The 21,611-nt window shown below is 36.1% G+C and overlaps 1 long non-coding RNA gene across 1 annotated transcript in view; it reads right to left on the reverse strand.

The window, feature by feature from the left end:
* The window catches only part of LOC308496324, a 272,275-nt gene that overhangs the window by 239,125 nt on the left and 11,539 nt on the right, over nt 1–21,611 (reverse strand). The window contains exon 2 of the long non-coding RNA XR_013993160.1: nt 14,429–14,480. This is a non-coding gene — a long non-coding RNA (uncharacterized lncRNA). The remainder of the gene's footprint in view (nt 1–14,428; nt 14,481–21,611) is intronic.

Here is a 21,611-nt window from a genome sequence, read left to right on the forward strand (position 1 = left end):
GGGAGGGAAGAAGGGAATGAGGGATTGACAAGAAAAAATGAAATATATGAATAGCACTACATCTATGAAAGAAATTAAATCTGTGATTTCTCTCCCAAGAAGAAAACTTCAGGCCCAAGTTTTATCAGTGATTCCTTGAAACCTTTAAGAAATAACACCAATCTTACACAGTCTTCCAGAGAAAGGAAACAAAGAAATATTTCTAATTTCATGTAATGAGAGCAGCAGTTGATATAAAAATCTGAAAATAATTTTATAGGAAAGAAACAAGAACAGGCAAATGTCTTCCATGAATATAGATATAAAAATCATGCACAAAATATAAGCAAAGCAAATCCAGCTGCATTAAAAAAAAAAGATAAAACACCACAATCAAAATGGGTTCCCCACAGAAATGCATAGTTGATTTACTATGTTAAACCTATTAATAAAATTCAACAAACTCAAAGAAAAAGAAATGAGAAAACTCACATGGTCAGCTCAAAACTTCCAGAAAAAAAAATCATTTAATAAAATCCAACATTCATTCATGATAGAAAAAACTCTTAACAAACTAGGAATACAGGAGAAGTTTCTTAATCTGATAAAAGATAGCTATAAAAACAAAATAAAACAGAAAAACTCTGCAGCAAACATCACAATTTATCGTGAAATAGAAAAAGCCCAACTCAATTCCCACACTCACAGCTTTGAATACAATAGACATTCGAAAATATTTGTTGTTAAATTGATAAACCAGAGAGAGCTGAAAAGTAACAACAGAGCTGTTTCAACATAAATGTTGATATGCAGAGGGTAATGATGAACTTAATAGGTGTTCCAAAAATGTTTGTTGCATTATTTGATTAAAAATACTCCCAAATTACAATCATTCTCTTCGGGAATTATGGCAGTTCAATTTAAATTTGGCCCAATTTAAAAAAACGCAAGATTTAAAGCAGTGCAATAGCAACTAAGCAGATTTACTACTTGTATATTTGTATTATTTTTCCCTTTTGCATCAATTTCTAGATGCAGCTAAAAATTTAATTCTGCATTCTCAGTTGTATTTTACCACTGTATTCTTTCATTTGTTTTATTTGTAAGTTACCTCAAGTCAATAGCAGAACGAACCCCTGAATAAATAAGTACAAAAAAGTAAGTAGTTAAGATAGATCTCAGTTAACAAGGTCACTGTTTTTAAGGCTTCAATTTTTCTTATTGTGAGAAAAAAAGTAAATAACACCAAATCCTAAAACACATTGTTCTTTGCCATTTAAAAATACTGTTGTTGTTTTTAAAAAGAAATTCAAAAGGCACTCTCAAAATATAAATAGCTGAGTTATAGACCAGAATTCCACTTAGGCTTTACTTTGGTAGACACAGTGGGGAGGAACAGAGATTACTTGTGAACAAAAATTACTTTATAAAGAAATGTGACAATTCTTAATATCAAACATTATCTTCCTGTGTTGAGTCTTGGACGTTCTGGGTTATTTGAATAATAATGAAATTTCCCCTGCAATTTAAACTTTGTAGCCCAGATTAATAATGATATATTGCATTCTAATATAAAAAAGCAAAATGTTTTGCCCATTCAGCTTAATCTTTAAAATGGCGTGTTTTCTAATGTAAGGAAGATTCCCAACACACAAATACAGTAGCTATATTATGAGATCTTTGAAAGAAGGACTTGTGTTTGTCAACTGGCACACAGTGGTGATTCAATAAAGCTGTTGAACTGAATCAGGTTTAATTAATTTTATTCTAAAACAGAAATACTAAAACATGCTTAATACAAAATAAAATTATCTTAGTAAGACAGTAATTGCTACTAGAAAACATTTCCAAATTGTCCGTTAAAAATAAACAGAACATCTGGTGATGGTGCCAATTGTTGAGAATTTTTGTGATCCAGTCACTTTACATTTATTACCTTATTTTTCATTTCATTATTATTTTTTAATTAAACATTATTGGGGTGACAATGGTTATTAAAGTTACATAGGTTTCAAGTGTGGGGGGTGGTGGATGAGGGTAAAGAGGATCAAACATATGGTGATGGAAAGAGAACTGACTCTGTCTGGGTGGTGAACACACAATGTGATATATAGATGATGTGTTACAGAATTGTTATCTCATTTAAACCTTACAAAAACCCTCTAAGGCAAATACTATTACTATATACATTTTACAGATGCAGGAACTAAGGCTTAGAGTTACATAATTTGCCTATGTCACATCGCTACCAAGAGGTAGAGCAAGGCTTTGACCTCAAACAATCTGTCTCTCACATTTACCCTTTTAACCACTATGTTACCGTATCTTCAATTTTTAAACCACTTTTCATTTATAGTATGTAGTCTTGGAAAATCAATAAGAAAAAAAAAAAAAGCAATAGGCAGACTTCTACTTCCTAAAAGGAGATATGAGACATAATGAAAGTGCTTGTAATGGCCCATATTGAAGCCAAGATGGTGGTTTTTAATAAAACTGAGAAAGGGTGGATTGCTTTCCCACAGAAACTGTGGAAACACAGACTCTGTCCAACCTTAGAAATGTAAAATTGTTCATGTTTTTGATCTCTGGACCAAAGGAAAAACTACAAATTCCACTGTTTGGAACATTTAATGGAAGAGTTTAAAAGGAAACCATTATTATAATCATGGTACTCACCAGGACTATGAGAATCCAAGCTCTGTCAACATTTTCTTTATAAATTCACTATTAGGACTTTCTAACTCATCCAGTATTATTCAGCGAGAGCTTTAAAAGCTGAAATGTAAGATCTTAAATTGTGAGTGATATTATTCCAAGAATTAAGGAGGAAAATGGGTATCATGTGATACAGACACAATAGAAAAAATTTTGGTTTATGCAGCATTTTAACAGGTATTAGCTGTCTTTTACTTTGTTTTTCTTGTTTTGGAAGAAGGTTTAGAGAAGGAGGGTTGACCTGGGATGAAAGGTTGTATTGTCAACTAATCATGAGCAAAATTTTAAAAGTTTAGTATGTTATATACAGTTTGATAAACTCTTCAAAAACTTAGATGTTGTCTCCACTTTCTGAGTCTGTACAAAGGCTTGGAATCTCATAAACAGAGATTATTTTTAAGAACTCTGGCACTTTGCTTTTAGTCTAAACCATAAAAAATGAAAGAAAGTAATTTCTAATCCTATCCAGTACATTCCGGCTAAATGGAAGCATGAAAATATAGAATAAAAGGAACTATTCTGTCATTTCAGAATTTCAACAAATATTGAATTAAATTCCTTTCTCAGTGAGGGTTAAAAATGAAGAGATCTGATTCCTCTGAAAATGCTTCTTATCTCCACACCCCATGTTCCTTGACATTATTTTTTTTCATCTTCCTTTCTTGAGATGACTTGCCTTTAACACGAATCCAAGGTGAAAACAGAAATGTCGCAAATCGTATCTAATGCAGGCAATTAAAATAAACGTATTTAACAACTCGATCTGGAATTATAGTTCATGGCAACATTTATCATGCCAAGAAAACAAAATAAATGGTTTATAGGATCTCATTAGATGGCTTAAATGAGAAGAGAACAAACGAAACAATGCAATCCATTCAATTCATTACGGTCAGTCAGGACAGCCACAAAATAGGGAAGAGACTAAGAAAGAGTAGGCCCCTCACTGACATTGGAAAATAACAATGAATTGTCCAAGGTCATCTTATTTGTCTTGCATCACATGAATGTAACTTCACGTGGCTTCTTTTGTTAATCTATCCAATTAGATTTTCACCTCACTAGGTCTTAAAAAAGAGATAGTTTATATGAAGTTCCAACTTTGCCTCATAGGATTACTAAAAATCAACTGATTATTAGATTGCAAAGTAATTTCAATTCATTTTCTGGTAGGGCCTGATATTCTCTACCAAAAGAGTAGAGACTATTTTACCTAACCTAGCATTTTTGTTTCTGGATTTATTTTACCCAGTAAATTCATGCATCATACACTCATTTAATGAGTGAAGCCTTAAATGATAGACCAATTTTAGATAAACTTTCCAATAGACAAGTAAAGTCTTGAAATTATGAAAATTACGGCTCTTTCCGCTTATATGCTTTAAATATTATGAATCATACAAGGTCCTTCCTTATGTACTTTTTTGGCTAGAAGTACATTCTAATATTAAACAAAATGGTTTAAAAGTAAACTCATGTGTCAGCATAATCTAAATATGGACGGCATCATCTCACAAGGACAAACGGTGCTAAAATTCTGAAGTTAGAAGGTTTACTGTAAGTAAGAAGCCAAAAGTTCAGACATTCAACCAAAGTTGATCCAAACCTCTTGGGTTGGCAATATCACAAAAGCGGGCTTTTCCACAAAATGGCCTGTATTTCCTGTTTTTAGCTAAGCTGGAAGTGCAATAGGAACAATACTTATTATGGCATGTCATTGCTTCTACTTTTGGTCTGAAAACACCAAGTAGAGACTATGAGCATGACAAATCAAAAGAAAAAAGTTGAGTGGAGAGGTGCTCTGGGCTAAGAAAGGAGGGGTTAATGGGAAGAGCATTTCCTAACTTGACCACCAGTTAACCATATCTTGGATGACCAATGTGCTATGAGTCACTAGCAACTTGCTCCAAAATAACATAAGAACATCTTGGGCTAGATCATTACTGAAGTATATTGTTAATAATAGTCCCAGAAAAAAACAAAAAACAAAAAAAAAGCAGAAGCAGTGTAATGGTACTGGGTAAAATGGCACTCATATAAATTCCTTTTTACAAAATAATCTGGAAATGAGACAGCACAAACAACTTTCTAGACAGATAGTCTGATAATGTTATTTGCCACATTCATTTAGAAATTTCAGGCAAAATCCACAGCTCTCATGAACACGGTTGACAACAACTCTTCACAGAAAGAGTGTGAAATTGTTAAAGACAGAACACACTGCATTTTCAAAAGCAGAGTCTTAAAAGTTTTATGGATTGTGAGTATGGCGGTTTTATTTTGCATTTTCCAAAAGGCCACTTAATGGCTGCCATCTCTAACTTACTTTCTTACAGTCTTCAAAACTAAAACTTCTCAACTCATAAGCTCAAACGACTAATATTCAACCATTTAGTTATTAAATGTATTGGAGCGGTAGGTACAATATTGATTGTGCACACTCAAAAGAAAGAAAATTTGAGAGCTGTTTCTCTTTTCTACTTGACTACTCCATGAAAAATGTCAGGGTGGGAGATGGCACAAGGCACTGAGTGATGCAATATGTAAGTGTCCTCTTCTAGAACCTGGAAGTACTACTTGCCCCCTAATAAATCAATTCTCAAAGATGAATGATAATAATAATAATAATAACAATTAATAATAATAATACACAGAAGAAAAAGAAAACGAGTGTTTAGGATTTGCAGCCGGGAGAGAGCTTTACCAGCACACTATATTGACACTAACTTATAAAGGAAGTCTGTGAGTCCCTGCAAAGAAGAGTGAAAAGTAAGAAAACAATGAAATGAGGCAGCAGAACTGAGATACAGGTCTAGGTGTCACTGGCCTCCTCATCCATCCTTTTGTGAGGTCTGTCAATCGTAGCAAAAGGAGTAGGCCGAGAAGCTGGGGGTCCGGGTGCCGTCCTGGGATGGAGGGCTGGGTGGTGCAGTGATCCGGACAAGATCAAACACAAGATCAGAAGAGGCATCGCTCAGAACTAGTCCCGGGACAAGTTCTCTACCAAGATAGGGTATGAAGCTAAGCAGGGCAAGAGTCAGGAAATTCTAGAATAGGGACTTATGCCAGAATCACAGGCAGAGAGATGATGAGGGAGTAAGGATGACAGGCTTAGCATGTGCTTTCAGTGAATGCAGTGAATGCAGGGCTGATCTACTATGGTCTGGGGCAAAAGCTCAGTATTGGAGTGTGCTGTGTTGTTGTTTCATTCTGTTTCTGTGGGTTTGACAATCTCCGTTTTGCCACAGGTCCTGCCTCTCCCCTTTGTTTATATCCTTCACACTTCATATGGGGTACTTGTGTGTCCCCAGGAGTCTGTACTCCAGGTCTGAATAATACTAAACATAAAAATAGATTAATCAAGTGCACATAAAGTATGCTTATTATTTGTTTCTATGACTGGGTTAATAATTTAATCATGTTAGTTAACGGTTATGAAAAGAGAGAGATAAAGTAACAATGGTTCTCTTGTTTGGTGGCAGTCAGACTTCCTTCCTGGAGCCATGCTGTTGGCAGGCTCTGAGACAGACATGACCTCTGCTGTGAGACCATATTCAGTTGAGGGTAAAGCCTGGAATAGCGTTGCTGGACTTTAATCTCCTGGACTATACATATGTGTTTGTTAAACTTTAATTCCGTGACGAAAAGACTGTTTGATTTCTTGAGAAGGGCTTGCCTCACTGAGGATTATAATTCTGACAGAAAGGAAACTCAAAGTTTAGAGTAGTAAAACACATAGAGTGGCTCGCCTAACTTATAAATTACCGGACAATGAAACCCTTATAGTGAGTTATTTACTGGGCAATGACCACGTCTCATTCAGTTTTTATTTCCCAGCATCTAAGCCTAGTGTCTGGTATACGGTAGGCATTCTGTAAACATTCAGTGAACTGAGCAGAACTGAGTTGCCTCATATCCCCACCACTGGTCTCCTTTCATCTGGTTAACAACTGTGCTTGACCTTGGCTCAGCCATCACTTCCTCAGAAAGATCCTCCCTGACCTCCCTAACTTGATCAATCTCCCCTAATATTTACCCTTATACTGTTATGTACTCACCTTCAAAGCACCTATCACGTTTACAATTTCACATTTACTTACAAGGCCCTTTGATATAAACAATACAAACCATAAACAATAAATTCTGAGGAGACAAGGACTGTGTCTTTTTGTTTTCTGCTCATGCAGTAAATACTGTTTTTGTTGGCACTCGGTAAATATTTGTTCAAGTAGTGAACCGAGAACCCATAATTTTCCTGGTTTCCTCTCATTCTAATAATACTCACAAGGCCTCAAATAATATGAAATAAATTATCCAGCACACACTCACATAACAGTCAGAGCTGGGAAAGCAAGTTTGTGATACAGACCATGCAGTTAGGAAGAATTTTGATAAAGCCAAGGAAAAATGCAAATATCTTTCATTATGGCCAGAAGTTAAGTCTCCATCCCGGAGCGTACCATAGAAATGTTTGTGAAGATATGTTTATTCTTTCATAGGCAACTCAATTGCTTTATTTTTGAAAAGAAGAAGAAAAAGCATAATCCTTTAAGTTTAACCACTGAAGGTCAAAAACTCTCACAAATATTGTCAATTTCATATGGCCTAATCTAGCAGACAATGACTAACTTGGCAGACGATGACTAATCTAATAAACTATATATATTTGTTTACATAGGTTAGTCATAGGTAAGCAGTTTTTCGATGGTATTATTCTCTGAACCTTGGAAGTAAAAGAAAAAAAGAGATACCTGGTAACACTTATCATCCAAAAGTGAACTGGAAGTCTATTCAGAAATGGCAGTGTAGTACTGTGCTAATGATGAAATTCCAGCCTAGTGAGGATAACTCCCAAATGTATTGAGCAGTAAAATGGGAAAGTAAAAGCTACATCTCAGACTGAAGACTTATATCCTAGGTTGCTCAATGCTGGTCTTAAAGGGACTGTAGTCAGCAGTGGAAGAGCAGCAGTGAATTACCTGAAAGTCCCCAAATTCTTTGCAGTGTCATTATTTGCTGACTCCTTTCCACCAACAGCACATCTGATGTTCAAAAACAATGGTTCATTGTGAATGCCAGAATCATCCTGCTAGAAATACACAAGACTCAGGAAACAACATACGTACAAGTATGCATGGACTCAAAATGTCCTATGTTTTTATTTTGTTTTTTGTTTTGCACTAGGCCAGAGATTGGGAGATGCCTTGTGACCTGTCAGAACTGTGAAGGATGTTTGCAAGCCAACATTTAGCCAGTCCTACTTTCAGGGGTGCTGTAAGAACACATGACATTCTTGGATCAGAGACAATTGATCAATTGATTTTATTGCTCTCAGCAGTAGTAGAAGCCAGAATAGCAGCATTTTCTTACACTGGTTCCCGAAGTGCCAATTCTCAGAGGGCAACACAAAGGTCAGGTGACACCTGTACATACATTGTAAGAAAGGAACCCTGAGCTTAGGAAACCTACATTTTTTATACTGCCTAGTAATCATGCCTGCCCTTTTCTCTGGAGAGATACATTATCTCCATCTTCCAAACCTGTTCACTTACAAACATTCTTGAAATGATGAAATGGAACAAAGTTAATTAGTGCCTCTGCTTAACAAGATATATGGAAATGAGATTCATTCTGAGACCTGTTTCTCAACATGACCTTGCCGCTAAGAGCACTCACGCAGAGCACGCATAAGTTCTTGCCATCCTGTTGGTGGACAGCTTAAATAACTGGATTTACAAAGCCCTTTCTGATTCAGGATGCCATCTAATCTGGACAAAACATTATTGAACATTCCCAAGAACATTTTCCTGAGCTTGCAAACCACCTACAGGTATTCATTTCCTCTTTTTCAAGGTCAGCAGAAATTTCTAAAACTTTTGTCTTTTACCATTTCCCAGAAGTATTTGGGGACTTATACTGTAAAAGTCTTCTGCAATGCAGAACATCTCTCTTTCACTATAGCTACAACAGTATTCAAAGGTATAGTCTAGACCTATTATGGGTTTTAAGGTAGGCACAGTCCTACTTTATACCAAAAGGATTTTAATAATACTCGCTGCATCCACCTATGAGTGTACCCAAACCTTCTAAGGAAGGATGTCAACACTGAATAGTAACAAAGCATAAGTCCTGGCTTTAATGCTTGCTACCGTGTTTCCTAGAAAATAAGACCTAGCCAGACAATCAGCTCTAATGCATCTTTTGGAGCAAAAATTAATATAAGACCCAGTCTTGTTATATATTATATTAATTATATTATATTAATTATATTATATTATATTAATTATATAAGATCGGGTCTTATAGTAAAATAAGACCGGGTCTTATATTAATTTTTGCTCCAAAAGACGCATTAGAGCTGATTGTCCGGCTAGGTCTTATTTTCTGGGAAACATGGTAGCTATTGCCTGGGTGAGTCACTTCTTCCTCTACCTCAGTCTCCTCATTGTGAAATAGGGGTAATAATACTCACTCTTACCATCTCACACAATTTTTGAGAAAGTCATGTAACATAACATCTGTGAAAGTAATTTATAATCAAGAAAAATTCTGAGAAACTCATCATAGTGCAATCCTTAGGCAGGGTTGTGGGGTAATCAGTCATTTGCAAATAGATTCATATCTTATTGTTGTCCAAGAGGAAAACCTCTTTACCATCAAGTATTTGGCAGGAGGATGGGGGTAAAAAGGGTAGGGGAGGGAGGAAACACAATGTTATTTCTAGGTCAGAAGCCATTTCTAGATAGAAAAAAAAAAAAAAGTCAAGGTTTTATGATTCCAAACATTAGCTTTTGGTTCATTTTTAGGGGAAAATCAGTGAATAGGAAAGAGATAAAATGTGCTATCCACTTTTCATTAACATCTCCCTAAATGTGCCTTCCATAATTGTATCTTTATCTAAGGCACCAATAAGACTATTGTCAGAGTATATTATTTTTCCCCAACAGTTTCAAGGTGGGTCTACAGGCAATGCACACAAGTCTCAAGAAAAATAGTTAAAAACCCATAAAAGATGCATGGCAACTGATGAAACAGTTCTCATGCTGCAAATTACAAAGACTTGGATCAAGAATTCTACTCTCCGCCTAACTTTCCAGAAATGGAAAACCTTATAGATCCGTAATATAGTAAAAAGGCAAGGAGCATAAGCACACTGAACAGATCAAAAGTGGGAAGCACAGAAAACAGGAAAAAGTGAAGGGGGCAGGGATCTGCTACTGATCCAAATTGTTTTGAAATGAAAACCAGAATAAGAACTGAAACACGGAAATATTAATTTATTCTTACGACACTTTTATTTCCTTTAGGAAGAAAACTTGATCCAGATTATTCCTACTCCTCAGAATCTTGTACTTTGTTCTCTTTTCTCACGTTATCAAATTTTGGCAACAATACCATTTAAAGAAAACAGATTTTCTATTCAAATTAAAGTTAACAGAAATAGCTCTCAATTCCTTAAGTTCTCTTAAAAATTCAAATGCTCTGAATCAGCAATGGAATTAGATGTGTTTAAGTATGTTTCTAATAGCATCCAATTGCCTAGAAAAAAAGCAATTCATAGAGCTCCTAAGTATGAAGTCCATTTCTGGAGAATAGTAACATCAGAAGTCAGTTTGTATACCACATGTTTTTTATGTTCTATTCTGTTTTCTCTTCTATCTTAGTTTATTTTGGCCTGTTTTCTAGTTTACTAATCCTGTGCTCTGAATGTGTTCACCCAGCTGTTCAAAACATCCAAAGTTCTAATGTTAAATATCATATTTTTCAGTTCCAGAATATCCAGTTGATAAATTTAGATGGGTTCCGATTCTTTATTGAAGTTATCCATCTTTGCATCTGTTTTGTACAAAATTTTCTCCATTTTCTTGGTCTTATTAATCATAGTTATTTAAAAACCCCTATCTGATAGATGCAATATCTAAATCATCTAGGGGTTTACTGTCTTTTTTCTATTGGGTTTTGGTCATTTTCTCCTATTTTATAGCATGTCTTGTAATTTCTCATTGAATGCGCGATATCATGAAGGCTCTGAATATCTTCCTTCAAAGAGATTTAAATTTTTTAGATATTCAAAAACAAAAAAAAAGAAAGAAACCAACTTTGGTGGATCACCCGATCCTGTCTAGGCTTGATTTAAAGCTCTGTTTGGACTTGCCTATTTCAGTTTTCCTAGGGTAAGGTGCCTACTTCTAGGGCTTGACAGAGAGGGTCTCCACTGAAAGTCTGAGCTTGTTTACCAATGCCCCTCTACCTTGGCAGCACTTGAAGTTCTCTCTCTTCAGTACCACATGGCTATGAATATCCCACATCAGTTATCTGGCCATCCAGATATTCTTTTGTGGCAGGTTTTTTGCAGTCTTAGTCCTGCATATGTGCAGATTGGTATGTGAGCAGAATTTATATGCAGATATTTGGGCTACTTTTCTGCGGTTTCCTCCACTCCAGAAAGGCGTCCCTCTAGTCCTAGCCACTTTGCCCCAAACTCTTCTTTCTCTTTAGTCCAATAACAATGGCACTCTTCTTATACTTCATTCACCTATGCTACGATTTACAAAATTTTTCCTCAGGGAAAAGTCAGGCGAGAATTTAAGTTGAGCTTATATGTTTCTCTCAAAGATCATAATACCCTTGGTGTCCTAACTATATTGGTTGTTCTCCAATATCTTCAATTTATTGTCTGGTATATTCTGTCCAGTTTTACAGTCGTTTCTGCAGTAGGGCTCCTCCATCACAAGTAACTCCATTATGGAAACTGAAGTCTTCAATACAAACTTTATACACAGAATGCTTACTGAAGTGAGCTTCCAGGTAGAAGCATGCAAAGATACACAGATCATGATATGGGCATCAAAAGAGAACCAGATACTCTCTTTAAGATTAGTAGGGCAGTAAACATGGCTTGATATAGTAGAATATGGTTAGGCAGAGTTCACTGTATGGTGGGCAGCCCACTATGACAACAGGTATTCAAGACAGCCTGATTAGCAGACCAGGATAGGCACAATTCAATGTCAAGGTGGCAGGCAATTAGGTGAACACTCATACCAGAGAAGCTAAGTGATCCTTATGAACCAGGATTCAAGAATACAAGGAATCCTTGGGACAGCTGGATGGCTCAGTTGGTTAGATCACGAGCTCTGAACAACAAGGCTGCCGTTTCGATTCCCACATGGGCCAGTGAGCTGCACCCTCCACAACTAGACTGAAGGCAATGAGCTGCCAGAGGAGTGGCTGGCTGGCTCAGTTGGTTAGAGCGTGAGCTCTCAACAAGGTTGCCTGTTCAATTCCTGCATGGGATGGTGGGCTGCGCCCCCTGCAACTAAGATTGAAAACGGCTATTGGAGTTGGAGCTGAGCTGCACCCTGCACAACTAGATTGAAGGACAACGACTTGGAGCTGATGGGCTCTGGAGAAACACACTGTTCCCCAATATTCCCCAATAAAAATTAAAAAAGAAAGGAAGGAAGGAAGGAAGGAAGGAAGGAAGGAAGGAAGGAAGTAAAGAAGGAAGGAAGGAAGGAAGGAAGGAAGGAAGGAAGGAAGGAAGGAAGGAAGGAAGGAAGGAAGGGAGAAAGTAAGAGAGAAAGAAAGAGAGAAAGAAAGAGAGAAAGAAGGCAAGGAATCCTGAAGCGAAGCTGAACACAGTTAGTTGCATGGCTCACTAGTGGTCCAATGAACTCCCCCTGCCAAAGAAAGTCTTTTATTTTGTCCAGATCATGGCTCAATAATCAAGCATAATCACTGAAAGAAAATACTCTAGGCTGAAAGCAATTTTGACTGGTTAGAGTAAACATTGACCTTGGACATCAGTAATTACGTAAGGAGATATATTTCTATCAGGGGATCTGCAATCCAACACCAGCCCGTCAGGTTCCACTGGATTAGGCTGCAAGAGAGAGACAGCTCCATCCACCGCATTATTCAACTTCCTCAGGGACCTAGCCATCCGACAGAGATTAGGAGTCTCCAGCTCACGGGATTTGCAATTTACAGGAATAACTAAATTATCTACTTAATAAAAAATCACTTACAACGATTCTTTGCTTTAAAAACACCTAAATAAAAATTAAAAGTCATTATCCTGCCATTCTAATATATGTTGTATTTACCATGAACAGAGCATTATGTAACAAAATTGAATGTTTAAAGAATCAATATTTTAAACACAATTTTTATTTTCTAGCTAAGCATCTGTAAGAGACACAGTATTTATTTATATATCTATCTCTATATTCCTTTTATAAAGGAAAAGATGGAGTGTTCATTGTCTTTCGGAGAACTAATGACACATCTAAAAGGACTTCTTAATTTAACAAATTTTTAAGCATAAAGCGTGAGTTTCAAAGCAAAATAATTTAATTTTGTAATCAAGCTGCTAATTAACCTGGTTTATGAAGGTTTTTACTACTTGAAAACATTATTCTCCTGTTTCTCACTTAATGGCCCTTACCATGAGCTAACAATGCTTATAAGTGACAGCACTGGAGCACTGACAAGCCCTTCTCCAGAAAGTGAAATTCTACTTGATCCCCAATTATTTCAGTATTGTAATTTGGGATAGCAAAATCGTTCACCTTCCTTAATAATGTTAATTATTAAAATTAATGAAATAATGTCTAATCTTTGGGGGGGGGCACTTACTATATATATCAATGCTATTCTAAACACGTTAAATCAACTACACTTCAATGAATTCTCACAACCACCACAAAAGTAGTTTTTGCTGTGTTCCCCCTTTTCCCAAGAGGTAGCTGAAATACAAGCCTCGCTCAGAGTGAGGGACAGAACCAGCCTCACCCAAGCAGTCTGACTCCTGAGCCCACGTTTGGAACCACCGAGCCACACTGCTGCACGTCGGCAGTTCAGAGGGATACCCGTATCATGGGAACGACAGAAACCAGGATGCTGAAAATTTCTAAACACAATAGTTCTAACCAGAATTGATTTTACTCTTTTCCATTTATTTTTAATTTCCTCAGAATGTGTTTCCCCATAGTAAATTAAACAAGATAGGATGAGGTCATGAGAGAAAAACAAAGCAATGGAGACAGAGCTATGTCAGGAAACCTGCACTTAGCAACAGTTGTGTCCCTAACTACCTATGTGGCTTTGGACAAGTCTTTAAATATGTATTCCAAGGCTTAACGGAACAAACAAAAAACAGAGACAACAGTTCTAATTTTATCTACATGCAAATTCATGAGGGAGTCATGTCAACAGTATTATCAATCACCAACGCTGGTATAATTATTGTTACTGTTAAAGAATTAACTGCAAATAACAGTCATGCTTTAATTTCTATTATACTATCCAAAAGTGAGCTTTAAAAATATATATATTCTAAGGTAGTTTAAAAATGGTTTCCTTTGTTTCATGGGACTTTTCCTACAGATAAGAGTAAAATTGTCAGCTTTTCTTTTATGGCTCTTCCTCATTACTCTGCAATTTCCTGAAGATGAACTACACTAACTAAACTCTAGAGAGACCACATTTAGAAGATAAGGTAATTAGCAAATGCTGCTTCAACTTTATTCATCTTATGGGACAGATGTCTTGCCTTTTGTTTTTAAGAAAAACCACTGAAATTAAAAGTACATAATCTTGTTATATTTCTGTCAAATAAAAATCTAGTTTACAAATGGGAATACTAAATTGTAGTTTGGTATTTAACACTTGGTCAGTATGGAATCGTGTGTGAATTTTCACAGATATTGATCCTTTCTTTCATTCTTACCTTTTTCATGGTCAGTAGTCAGGCTGTTTCAGTCACTTATTCATCCTGCTACCTGAAAGAAAAGAACATGGTGTTATTTTCATGGCAAGCTAAAAAGATAACTTTTATTCCTAAATTTGCTAGTTGTACATTCAAAGTGGACATTACATTTCCCTTCTAGTCAAGATTTGCCCGTATAACAATATCTGTTAACGTTATATATGTAGAGCATTTATAACTGTTTAGGTCAACTCAGCTTTAATAAGACAGCTCAATGAGATGTGTGGGTTAAATACTTCTAACATTTTTCTCTGGCGGTAGGGAAAAGAGAGAGAAATTTGCCCTCACTTTGCATTTGTTTTTTAATTTTTCATTAAACATGTGGATCAAGAATTAATCCACAAATCAAATGAGCATAAAATTAAAAGAGCCACCAATTTGAGTGAATTTCTACTTTCATTTACTTTTAATTTAATGATAGGTGGATAATTAGATATAGCGATATATATATATCCATAAAACACTGACTCTATATTGTTTTACCCATTCATCTTGTAAGTCAATTGTTGCTTCTCTTGATTGTCTGATAATAACAACCACCCACCTTAATATTCAGACAGTTGTATAAGTCTACTTGGCTCTCAACGAACGTCACTCTACCACCTTAATCCTTACGTAAACACACCACATAAAAGACAAGCTATTTGCCTAAAGGATCCTGTGGAATTTAACATTGGTGTAGCTTAGAGTTTATATTTGTGCATAACTCCTGATACTCTAATTCAGGGTGAAGGGAAGAGAAATCTGACAAGGTTGCTTATTGAGTCTGTAATGTCCTGCTTTAATACTCAGCTACTTTCTACACTTTGTGACTATCTGAGAAAATTTCCAAAAGTTATATAAGGTAGGAAATAGTTCCACATATTAGTTAGCAAAAAGGAATGCTCTATCTTCATGGCTTTAGGGTATCAGTTGATTCACAAGCAGCCTGATCTAACCAGGCTAAATTCAGTTCAAGTCAACTCATACTTAACTAATATGCAAAGCACTCTGCTAGGGAGATGGAGAAAATTAAGACAAACACAAGCTGAGCCTAAGGCATTTCTAGGGAATACAGTAATGCACTTCATCAAATCTCCCCGTGAGACAAAAATCCACTTGTGCTAAGAGTAATTAGTCTTCCCTCTCATTTTCCATTTGTTTTAACGTCTCTTCCAAATAGGGTTCTGAGGACAGAATGACATCACTGCTATCGTCCAATCCAAGACACGTGAGTTGTTGCTAGCCTCCAACTGTATAAAGACACATGTCTCCACAGAAAGTAAATACATAAATACGTTGACCTTATATATATAAATTCTATTTATTCTCAGAAAGTTCTGGTGGGGACTGAAAATTCACAATCAGGTAAATAAAGACATGGTAGTAGATTCCACTGTATTCGTCACAAACACCATTGCCAAGTTTTTAGAAAATATTTTAAAACTAACCAGACCCCACTTCTAGCCTAAAGATAACAATCATTACTTACTTCGTTCTGAGAATGTCAAAAATAAAGGTTTTGAATATTATTTAAGTTGGGTTTTTAAACAGACAGTTTCTATTAGCATACTTGGAATAAACATCATGCCTTCATTAACAATTATATTTTAATTAGGCTTTTTAAAATTAGGGGGAAAAGCTCAATCTGAAAATAATGAGGCGATAGGCATTTACACTAGTTTCAAGGAAAATATTGTATACGTTACACAACTTCCATAATTTCTTCTAAGTACACTTTACTAGGAAAAATTGTTAGTTTTTCTTATTATACAACCAAAAAATGTATGTTCTACTGATGCAATTGTTACTAAAAAATAAAATAAAAAAGTTCCTGAATTTAGCCTTTCAGTTTCATACTTACATGAAATTCTAACTTATGATGATGATCCCAAATCTATGTTGATAAAGGGTGTGTGATTTTTCTTCTTTTTAAGAATCACATACACATTCATATAACAATAGGTAAGCATTTAGAGTTTACAGAAAGCATTATGCTTTGTTCTTCTTGACATACTATGTTACCTGACACATATTGAGAGGTTACCATGTTCCCTTTACTTTATAAAAGGTGATATGGTGTCTGGAAAAAACTTATATAGTTTGGGGAGTTAGAGAGGCTTGGTGTGAATCCTAGCTTTGCCACTTAATTGGCTCCAATACATGAACTCTCCATCCCCCACTCCCTTAATCTGTAAAAAGGGAGTACATTTTATAAACTTGCAGGGCTGTGTGACTATCTGAGTTAACCTACATAAGCAGTCTAGTACAGGTCCTCCGTAAATGATAGCCACTGTTGTTATTAGTAATATGTGTGAGGGTCACCCTTATAGATTGTGCGAAGACCTGTACTGTGGCAATTCCTCTCTTTCTCCAGAGCACATGCATGGCCACAAGGAAGCAGTGTGTATGAAGAGAGAGATTACCTACCACCCACCAAGCCCCCTCAAGCCGTTTACTGGACGGGTAGGATGGTACAGTGGGAAGACCGGTGGTGGCAGAATGAGAGGGGGTTCCCTTGCCTTTGCGGCACAGACAAGACTGACTCACTGAAATGTGCCTGCCTTTGTGCACTCTGAAGACGATGGCTTCAATTCTTCAATAAATCAGCATTTGGACTCAATGATTTCTAAAGGCCCTGCTGCTCTGCTCTCACACGCAGTGCATACCGAAAGGGTTGCCTGTAAAGTTTCAACCAAAACACTAACAGTTTGCCACAATAAAAAACATATATATGCCCACACAACATGAATAGTTTATTAATGGTAATGTACATTTCATCTTATATTTCATATTGCATTTTTATGACTTTTCAATGTTTCTTTCTTGTTAACTCATCTGTTGTCTCCAAACTGTTATCAATCCAGTAGGTGGTTTTCTTTTTTTTTTTTTTCAGTTAGTTTTCTGAACACAATATTTAAAAGCCAAATTGCCAATTCAAAGCCAGATGTCTGACAACACCATCATTAAAGATTATATTTTTCTACAATCACTCAACAAACTTTCATCAAGTGACTTTTATATAGAAGGTGCTGGGCTTAATGCTAGGGACACGGAGGTGAATGACTCAATTCTGCTCTTGTGGAGCTCCATCTGGTAAGAAATACAGGCAAATCACCATACAGTTAGATAAAGGCTATCAAAAGATAAGCACCAAACCCAGTCTGGAATGCCAAAAAAGAAAGTGACGTGTGAGCTGAGAGTTGAAGAATGAGTAAGAACTGGCCGGGCTGTACAAAGGCATAAAGACATGAAACTCTTGCTAAAATCACCATTAGACTAATAGTCCTCACATTAGCACAGTGTTCAGTGAATGAATGAAAGAATCTGGGAGACAGCTTGGCCAAGTAATAACTTTAGCTATGTTTGTTCCTCAATAATATAAACAGTTTTAATACATTACTGCTATTGAATGTCCACTGTGTGTGAAACATCCTAGTAGGAGTCATGAAGAATCATAAAAAGAAGAAAAAGTATAATCTCTGTCCTCAAGAAGGATGCACTAATTCAATAAATATTTAGTGTGCTTTGTGTGTTTTTTTCCCATATGCCTGGCACTATGCAAGTTGTGGAGAGAAAAAATAATACATACTATTTATTAAAGCAAGAGGACTAACAGAAGCATAACAACAATTTCAGCATTACTAATTCTTAACTTTGAGGCCCTCTTAATTTTACCCTATAAAACTACAAATGTCTTCTTAACACTCTCTAAACTATCAAAACTATTATAAAGAAAATATATACATCCCAAAAGACTAGAGGATTAAAAATAAAAGTGATATATTCAACAGAAGAGTAAAAGAAAGAAATGAGAGCTCTGGATCCTACACTGAAGTCCCTTCCCTAATCTTTCCAATTCATCCCCATGTTGGCTTGGGTCAAAACAGCCCACCAATTCTCTTCCATATATGCCACAGCATTTGCAAAATCAAGACTGTTCACACCATTTCTGAGGCCTAGAATGCCCCTGCTGCTTCTGTCTTCCTCATCCATAAAAAAAAGTCACACCAGGTTTTTCCAAATTTGTTACTTCACCTTCTCTTCATTCACAGAACACTTAGTGCTATATCCCTCCATGACTACTTAATGACTTACCATTTACCCACCGACACTTGAGAAAGAGCTCTTGAGTCTCGCAAGTGTAGCTCTGTCATAATCTATGACCCAAAGTTCCTCAAAAGTTCTCATTTCAAGGTCATGAAATATTACATCACACCAATTCTCCAGAGTGTTCAGTATCCTGTGGTTCCCAAGTAGTACAACTGTGAGAATAATTGGATTAACTTACAGTCCGTATGACTTACTTTTGCAGCTATATTACAACCTTCTTGTAAGCAAGAATTAGGTAGGTTTTAATATCCCACCGTGTTTAACACAATATTAGAAACACATCAAATGCTCAAAATATTTGTGCATTATTTATTTCACTGAGAGGGAGACAACACCAAATGACTGACTTTTAATTTGGGGCATCTGAATACATTTATTAGCCTGGAAAAATTTCACATGAAGACCTTATGTTTAAGGTTAGCAAGCTGAAAACTGCATTAGTTTTTAAATTACCTCAGCCAGTACACCAATCAGTAACTTTTCCTACACACCTACTAACGTTACTATCCAATTTTCTAGAGAGTGATTTACTTTAATAAATTATAGCTTGAATAACATAAACATTATTATATTCCCTAATATTTTGAAAAACATAAATTCACCATTCATAAATACATAGCCTCAAAAATTTTATTTATATAATCAATAAATACAAAATAGCTATGAATTGATATAAATATACTATAATATAAATCTCCATAGTTCCTAAGATCTTAGTAATTATGCAATTTTAGCTAAATATAGAATATTTATAGAATATTTTAAAGTTTAAGCTAGTTCCCAAACTTTAAATAAGGAATTCATTCAATGATGGATTTCTTTCTACTTGATGCTGTGTGAGAAGTTATTCACAAAACTCAGCAAGACAACTTCCAAGAAATACCTTAAATTACTTAGAAACATAAAAAAGAAAAAAAAAAGGTAGCAATTTGCCAGTAAGCTCCCCTATGATCTTTGATATCTTTAAACCAAAGGAATTTCTTAACTATTCCAAAATTTTAGAACTTTTAGAAAGCCTTTGCCCCAAAATGCCATAAAAATGTTATCATTTCCTGTATGTTTCATTGCATTAAAAAGGGGGTGGACTAGAAAACACTGCTATATCCTAATACTATGATAGAATTAGAAAACATTATGAGTAACTACATTAGAAGACATAAATGTGAAAGTAAAACTATATGCCTCTTACGTTGGTGAAATCTGTATCAGCTAGGTCATTTTGTAGTACAATATCCATAAACCATTAAAAAAATGGGATATATTGGCTCATGAAACTGATAAGCTTGATTTAGCACCAAGAATCCAGGTTTTCTGCATGGCTTAGTTCTGTAATTCACTTGGACTCCACACACTGGTCTCTCAGCAACTACAGGTGCTCCCTTGGTGGTCCCAAAATGTCCACAGCATCCTCAAACCTCACATCCTCACATGACCTCCCACCTCCCTCCACTGCTTATTCAGGTAGCCCATCCTGATCACTTGGGGTTCCAATGCTATACGTACCCAATGTGTAGGTTCAGTTAGACAGTAAAATAAGTTTGGAAGTCAAGACTAGTATTTTTTTTTTAATGAAATGTAACAGAGTTTAAAATACCAAAGGTATCACATATAGTAACAATAACTGTTGTTTCTATCAAATTTTTATTTCATTGTGTATGTGTAAGTGCATATGTACTGGATCAAATGTAAAACGAGCTCCTACTACATACCTTACAGCTCCTCCAAGTGCTGGGTGCAATATGAGCAAGGTCTTGAAGGCATGAAATAACATGATAAAATTGTAAGTTATTGAAACTGACAGGAACAACGTAGGAGGTGAAAAACAGAGGGTAGGGCAGGAGTGGTGGGTAGAGAGAGAGAAGAATGGGGAAGATCAGAGCCAGACAAAAGCCTTTATCTTCGAGGCAATAGAAACCCTATGATGGTATTAAGCAGGTGAGTAAGCACTTTGCATGGATAGATTCTTCAGGCAGCAAAGAAAATAAATTGTAGAGGGCAGATAATTGTAGAGGGCAGATAACATAGGTCAAAAGACCAGGAAATAATAGGAAGACTAATGCAGTGACTCAAACAAAAGATGCTGATGACATGGTATATTGGGAAGATATAATGAGAAGGTATACTCCACAGAACTTTGTGACTAATTACAGAAGCTAAAATAGAAAAAAAGATGATATCAAATAATGTGCAAGCTTCAATATGGAGTGATATGGTGGCTCCAATCACTAAGATGGGGAGCACATTAAAGGGAGCAGATTTGGGGAATTGGGAGATGAGTTTGCTTTTGAATATGCTTACTTTAAGCTCTGTGTAGGACATTCAGATTAACGTCCTATGGACAGCACAAATGAACTCAGAACAGAGTTTCCAGTCAAGATACAGACAGCAGGGAACCATCAACAATGTCGAAACTAATGAACATGTAGAAAAAGGACCAGGGACAAAAGACTATGAGGCATCCACATCAAAGGGATGGGCAAAGGGGAATGAAACTTCAAGGGAGGCCAAAGGAAATGGTCGAGAGATGGAGAGAGGATGGAACTCAATTATAATACCCACAGAGACATCGTTATATAAGGATTGAAAAGAATCTACTAGATTTGGCAACAAAGTTGTTTGGTGGCAATTTTCAGGACTAGAATCAAGAGCCTTAGTGCAGCACGGTGAATGGTAACTTGAAGGCAAATATTTGGAGACAGCAAATACATAGGATTTGTGTGTGTGTGTGTGTGTGTGTGTGTGTGTGTGTGTTCACGTACGCATGCGCACGCGCACGTTAGGAGCTTCAGAGTGAAAAGGAAGCAGTATACAGAAGGATGTGTAGGACAAAGGGGAGTTTGTTTTGTTTGATTGGGGATTTTTCTCTTTTTATGTGACAGAAATGTGCATATCTTTATAAATTGAGAAGAAGCTACTAGAGAAAAAGAAACCAAAAGCTACGAGAAAGGTGATATGGAGGCAACCTGGGTGTTCATATATGAATAAATGGATAAAAAAGAGGTGGTACATATATACAATGGAATATTACTCAGCCATAAAAAGGATGAAATCT

Source organism: Rhinolophus hipposideros (assembly GCF_964194185.1).
Source record: "Rhinolophus hipposideros genome assembly, chromosome: 3".
NCBI classification, from domain to species: Eukaryota; Metazoa; Chordata; class Mammalia; order Chiroptera; family Rhinolophidae; genus Rhinolophus; species Rhinolophus hipposideros.